This window comes from Chinchilla lanigera, unplaced genomic scaffold, assembly GCF_000276665.1.
Source record: "Chinchilla lanigera isolate Chin_1 unplaced genomic scaffold, ChiLan1.0 scaffold00032, whole genome shotgun sequence".
Lineage (NCBI taxonomy): Eukaryota > Metazoa > Chordata > Mammalia > Rodentia > Chinchillidae > Chinchilla > Chinchilla lanigera.
Genome location: NW_004955433.1, coordinates 16,171,313 through 16,178,451, shown reverse-complemented (window position 1 = coordinate 16,178,451; position 7,139 = coordinate 16,171,313). Strand labels below are relative to the sequence as shown.

General features: G+C 41.5%; 1 long non-coding RNA gene across 1 annotated transcript in view; it reads right to left on the bottom strand.

The window, feature by feature from the left end:
• Positions 1–5,086: 5,086 nt before the first annotated feature.
• LOC106148946 overlaps positions 5,087–7,139 on the bottom strand; it is a 13,545-nt gene continuing 11,492 nt past the window's right edge. Inside the window, exon 3 of the long non-coding RNA XR_001234745.1 lies at positions 5,087–5,721. This is a non-coding gene — a long non-coding RNA (uncharacterized LOC106148946). The remainder of the gene's footprint in view (positions 5,722–7,139) is intronic.

The following is a 7,139-nucleotide window of genomic DNA, read 5'->3' as shown; positions in this document are numbered from 1 at the left end:
GAAAATTATGTATATATGTATACACAGGATAGCTAACATAGTTGTACTACTGACTTCTATCATAGAAGTACTACTGACTTCTATCGCTTTACTGAAAGGAACAGTTAATGATTAATTATTTGATCAATCTTGCATGTCTATATTTGTTTTCCTGAGAAACCACTTTGAAGATATCAATATGTAATACAACAACCATTGTTAATTTCTTATCACTTTGTCTGTAATTCAGTATTGCTTGTATTGTTCTTATGCTATTTTGTAAATGGATATCTGTTTGTTAATATGTTTTTGTTCTTTTATTTTTAAAATAAATTTTTAAAAAATGAGAGAAAAGTTGCCATACTGGAAAGTTGTCAGATGAGAGGTAATTGAGGGAACTTAAGATATTTAAGAAGGAGCACTTTCACCTTAGCATGATATACAGTAGTCCCTCCTTCATCCATGGTTTCATCTTCTGTACATTCAGTTACCTAGGTCAACTGCAGTTCAAAAATACTAAACAGAAAATTCAAGAAATAAACAATTCCTAAGTATTCAGTTGTGTGCCACTCTGGGAAGCACAATGAAATCACACACCTGCTCAGGACCTGAGTTATTTTGTCCAGCGTACTCACACTGTGTACACTGCCCTCCCATTAGTCACTTAGTAGCAATCTCGGTTACCAGATTAACTATATCAGTACCACAATGCTTGGGTTCAAGAAACCTTCATTTTACTTAATAATGGCCCCCAAAATAGAAGAGTAGTGATACTGGAAATTCAAAAAGTGATAGTGGTCAAAGAGAAGACATTAAGTCCTTCCTTTAAATGACACATATGTTGGTTTACCTGAAGGGAAATATCAGGCATATATAGGGTTCTACACTACCTGCAGCTTGGTGATGAAATATATGCCCTACAAATAAGGGGAGGCTACTATTATTGAACTGGACAGGCATGCCACCAGGTAAGACCTGTTGGTACCTAAGGTAAGAATTCCAGTTCTGGTCTGATCTCTCTACTCTCCCTTTTTCACTTCAAAAATACTGTACTTTGTCCTCTGTTCTCTAATAACTCTAAACTCTTTCCCACAAATTCTGGTAAAACACAAACTTCTCACTTACTTGTAATTTCCTATCTTCCCCCATTGTTTGTGCTGTCTTCTCAATGCATTCTTTTGTTTGTTTGTTTGTTTTTTGTTTTTTTTTTTCCGGTACCGGGAATTGAACTCATGACCTTGCACTTGCCAGGCAGGCGCTGTGTCGCTGAGCTAAATCCCCAGCCCTATGCTATCTTCTTTACTGGAAATGCACTGCCCTCCTTTTTTCCCTTGGATGATTTTTACATTCACTCAACACAAGTGCCACATCCAGAAGCTTTCCTCAAAAATATTCCCCCTCTTTTTGGGCGGGTACTGAGCATCCAACCAAGAGCCTTTTCCTGAGCTTACATAAGCCCTTTATAGTTTGTTTGTTTGTTTGTTTGTTTTAAATTTTAAAACAGGGTCTCGGGGCTGGGGATTTAGCTCAGCGGCAAAAGCGCCTGCCTGGCAAGCGCAAGGTCGTGAGTTCGGTTCCCGGTACCAGAGAAAAACCAAAAAAAATAAAAAAATAAAAATAAAACAGGGTCTCACTAAGTTGCCCAGGCAGGGCTCAGTTCAGTCCTCGGCCACAGCTTTCCAGAACGCTGAGATCATAGGTGTGTGAAATCATGCCCAGCTCCTCCTTCTTTACAAGATATTTAGTGCTTACCTATGAAATATTCTGATCATGTAATTGTTTTGCACACCAAACTAGGAGACTGTCAAGACCAAGAACTATGTTTATTTTTCTTTATACACTCAGATTCTAACTTTGCACAAAACAGACATTCAAGTATTTGTTTAACTGAACATATATGAACAACAACTTCTTAAGGTTTTGTGGGGATTTACTGAAATGGCATAGCCCCATTTTTAATTTTCCTCTTAAATCAAAGGCAACAACAGCAAAAGAAAGGAGAAACGAATTAATTTGAAGTACCCACTATGTGCCAACTATGAACTAGATACTGAGGAATCAGAAATGCCTTCAAAATACAAAAAACAGTGATGAGATTCTTATTAAATATCTATAATATGAGGTCGCATTTGATAAACTCTTAAGACAAGATGCAAATAAAGGGTTAAGGGAATTAACAAACAAGTAGTGTCCTTCACTGAATTCAGCAAGCAGCACTGGCAAGGGTGGAGCTCACAGGGAAAAGAGCAGCTGCGCGCGAACAGTACCCTCTGAATTCTGCTTCTGCTTGAATACTTTCCTTTTATTCCACAGCAGCATCCAGGAGCTTTCTCCTCACTCCTCAGAATTCCACAACAGCCACCAGTCATGGCCCCCTTGTCTTGAGTTAGAGCAAGGGCAGCCTACTGTACCCATAATAATTTCAATAACCACCAAAATAGGGGTGGCTTGTGGAAAACCTAAATCCTAAAGGAAAATATAATAGAGAAACTGATGGTGTTATTTCCAAAGTAAAGTCTTGTGAGCCTCCAAACATCAATAAAATCATAAACACACACACATACACACACACACACACACACACACACACACACACAGAAAGCAATTATCATAGTACCCAAGGAGTAGAAAGCTTTGGCTTAGTATCAACTGTGTCCTCAGAACACACTTATGTATGAAGTGGTACATTTTACAAAAAAGGAAACTGAGGCGCAGAACGATCAAGAGAATTGCTCAAGTCATAGACGATGTGGAGACAAAACACAGAGTGTCTATTATACTGCAGAGTGTGTGTTCTTTTCATTACCACCAACCTGCCCACCTAGCCTGCTGTATTCCCCTACACATGCAATAGGTTTCTCTCTAATCAATACTACCTATTACCTTTAGCTAAGTATTGATTCGTGTGCAGCTTCAAAACATTCACCTCCTATTGGCAGAGGCCAGCCTGGCTGCAGACAAAAAGATGATTCAAAATAAGTCCATGTGCTCTGCATTCATGGTCTCTTTTGTGTCAGGCCCAGTTTTTTCCGGAGGCCAACTCTGAATTACTCCCATAAGCACCCTAATCCACCTGAACTATGGTGGCGGCAAAGAAGTATGATCCTCAGCACCATACATACTACTTGTTACGCACAAGCAACAGAAATAACCAAAAGATGGTGCAGAAATGATGAGACGCTATTTAAAGGCCTATTCTACAGGGGCTTGGGACGCACATCTGTAATCCCACCACTCTGGGAAACTGAGGTAGGAGGGTCTCAAGTTCAAGCCCCATCTGGGCAACTTAGAGACTTAGTGAGACCTTGTCTCACAATTTTACAAAATTAAAAAAGGGCTGGGGAGGTAGCTCAGTGCAAAGGCCCTGGGTTAAATCCTCAGTCCTAAAAGAAAAAATAAAGAAGAAAAGCCTGTCCTAACATTCCTATTCCCCACCAAGTGGCATGGAACAGCAATTTCAGTTCTTGACACAGATGACAAAGCATAAACTTTGGTGTTTGATCCAGGACTTAAAAGGGGGGAAACTGAGAAATCTGTTTTCTCATCTGTAAAAGGAAATGAGGATTCAAAACAGTAAGTATAAGTTGCCCAGCCCATTGTAATATCGCTTGGAAACTGAAATAAGTGTTAGTCACTATTTTCAGTTACTTTTATGAATGTGAGTAGCAGAGAGAGCAGCAGTACTGTTTTAGAGTCACACACAGAGACATCCTTAATGAACTGTATGGAAACCAGCTCTTGCATGAGTCCTTTCCCCTTTGGCACAGCACTGGGTACAGACGTCTTGCACGAGCAGGACAGAGCGCACATGTGAGGAGTGATCTCCCACTCCTCCCTGCCAGGCTCCCAAACTCTTGATGAACCAAGGAGGCGAGTGTTGGTAATGAAGCAGAGTGGTAGGAAGCACTCCATGTAAAATATTCAAATCCCAGCTGCTGTTCCGAAGGCCCCAGAGCCCATATACCCAGATCCAAAACAAATGAAAAACAAGAGAGCAACTAATAAGTTAATAACCACTTCAGAAACGACCACCCTCGCTCTGTTGAGCAGCTACTTAAATTCTGATGGTTCCCACTCATTTCCGGTGTATAATTCTAATCAGAGCAAAAGTCCTTAATCACAGCACCATTATAGGGTCTTCTCTCTGAGCCTATTAGGACTTTTACAAAGTGGATATCTGTGTGTGCTGGTTTCTGCAGAGGAAACTGAGTCATCAGCTCACAGGTCTCTTTCTGATGCTACCAGGCTACAAGGCAGTACCCTTTGCTCCTCATGCATTTGATTTTCTCACTATGACTAAGCCCTCCACCCGCCCACACCCTGTGGCTAAAGGCCATAAATATCCTCTGTCCTTTGGTCAGCACACGTATCCTGCATCTATGCTGTGCTGTTCATGTAACTGTTCTTAACTCCTCTTTCTCATATGTAAAGCAATTGGTCAAAACCTTAAAAGCCTTAATGTGCTGAGACAGGATGGTGCCTTTTATGAGGTTATTATGGAGGTGTTAGGAGAGGGATATGGGTAGGAAATAATAACAACTAATGGAGCAGGCCAGAAAGGTAAGTGCATTTATACTATTGGGGGCTTTAGAGGGAAAAAAAAGAGAGAGAGAAAAGAGCCATATTACTGGTATACAATATCTTTCAAAAGTTTTAAAAAGAAAAATGTCGTGTGCTTTCATTACAAATTATTCTCACCTCTGGGTCAATTCCAAAATTGACCTTGGCCCCCTCAACGGGCCCGTACTATTATTGGAACTGGAGTGTGTAGTGTAGTGGTAGAGTGTGTGCTTAGCATGGGCAAAGCCCTGGATTTGACCTCAGCACTGCAAAACAAATAACCGACACAGACAGAGAGACAAAGACATTGATCTCTTAACCCAAAACTCTAAGTGGCTCTCCAGTCTCCACTAAATCAGGACCTAACTATTTCAACAAAGTGTTTGAGTGTTTTTGTAATCTGGCCCCAAACCCTGCCTCCATCAGATCTTACCATCTTCTTCCTTGAAGTCCAGTTCAAAGAATTGGAAGAAGGGACAACCAAAGAACACAAAAGCTTAACATTTATTAAAAGTAAAAGAAGAATAAAAAAATGAAAAAGAGGTCTCCAAAAAAAAAAGAAGTAAAGAGGGAAAAGAAAATATACCCTGCATGCAAAGCAGGCCACTGCAAGAGCAAGAAGACAGTGAACACAAGGCCGATGGCCACTGTAGTGGTTAACTGACTGTCAGCTCGAGTGGGGAACACCCAGCTGAACTGAGTAAGCACGGTTCTGGACATGGAAGACCCAGTGAAGGAGGCTTGTTGTCTGAACAGTATACAAGGAGAATGGGAGGGACTTCAGCTGATTTTCCTTAGAAGAGCTTTGTTCTGGCTACTTTTCATCAGAGAGGCTTTGGCTGTTCTCTTCAGCTGAGCTCCGGTCTTCGCCCTCTCCAAGGATGGTTGCTGTTCTCTTTGGAGGAGCTTTGTCTTTGCCTTTGCCTTGGGCATCCTCTCTTGGCTTTCGGTACAGATTCTTTAGCTTCCAGCACTGACAGTTTAGCCTGCCAGCGCAGACTCTCTAGCCTCCAGCATGGCCCCTTGGGCTTTCCAGTGCAGACCTTTCAGTCTTCCATCACAAATTCCTCAGCCTCCTGATATGGATCCATATCGGACATTGCCTTGGGCTCCAGGCCTTCAGCTGGATTCTTCAGATCTCTAGTGCAGGGACAGATCTCTTGCACTCTTCTACATTTGACTCTGTGGGCAGATATTGTCAGCTAATCTTATAAATTTCTGTGTCCTGCATTAAATCTGTTTCTCTTGTAAATATTGACTACAACAACTGTTATCCTTTATAACCTCTTTCTGATATCATCAGCTCCAAGCCAGCTCAAGCAGGGTTCTGAAGCTGCTCTGTGCATGCAACCTGCCTATGATGGACAGGTCTCTGTAACTGACAGATCACATCCAGCTGCCCAGCTGGTTTGCCATGCCCTAATCTCCTGCCTCATAATGATACCACATATGGACACTATAGCCATTTTATTCACTTCCCTGTCGTAGCACAACAAAAAATCAGACTCTAAGGAGTTTGAACCCTAATAAGGCCAATAATGAGATTGTTGATCTGGGATGATTTATTTAACCTCCACCAGCCTCCATTTGCTTACTTATAAATGGGCAGAAGAATGATCCCTACTTCACTGGGTATGAGGATATTATGCCTGAGGATCTCATGAGATAATAATACATGTCAGGTTTGTGGCCTGCTGTCTGACACAAAGTGTTCACTAAAACATAGTTCTGGTTCTTGTGTCTGGTGGACACTTTTCGAAAAGGGTCACCATGAATTGTCTTCTTCCCCTAAATAAATAAATAAATTTATTTATTTATTAATAAATAAATTTATTTATTTATTAATAAATAAATGTGTGCTACCTGGCCTATTAAGTCTGTTACACTTTCCTCTTGAGTAAAGACTGGCACTGTGACATTTTTCTCTGCTTTAATAAATGCTCCCTTTAGAAGCCTGGAAGCTCCCACTTTCTCTGTGGTGATTCTGGTCACCTTCCTGTAAAGAAGCTTGTCGTAGAGTCTGGAATGATGAGACACCACCAGAAATGAGAAAGGCCACATGAAGAAACATAGAGGCACTAAACACAGCAGTGAAGCTACACTGGGTCAGCCCAGATGCCAGTTGAACACACCTGCCCCAACTGAGTCCAGCAAACCCACAGTGAGTCCATGGATTTATCAGACATCATACATTTCTGAGTAGGTAACCTAATAATATCTATTCATTTTCTGTCCTAGCTCTGTATGCCCTACGCCTAGACAAAGATCTGAGTAAACTCATACATTAGTACACCAGCAGATTTGAGCGTGTAAGTGCCCAAGGCAAACATTTGGATACAATACTATTGAATGGATTCTTTCCTATCTCTTTACAAAGACATTATACATGCAAAGTCAAAGGCCAGGGCGAGAAAACATGAATACACTCTGACAACATAAGTGAGGAGATCCCATTTTTGAAAGCTCTAAACTCAACATGGTGGCTGAACAGGTCACTTCCAAAGTAGTCTGGCTGAGCCCCCCGCGCCTTGCGCCCAGGCAGCGAGTTCTCCGGGAGCTGCAGCGCTCCTGGGTCCGAGTGTGGGCCGGACTCATACCAC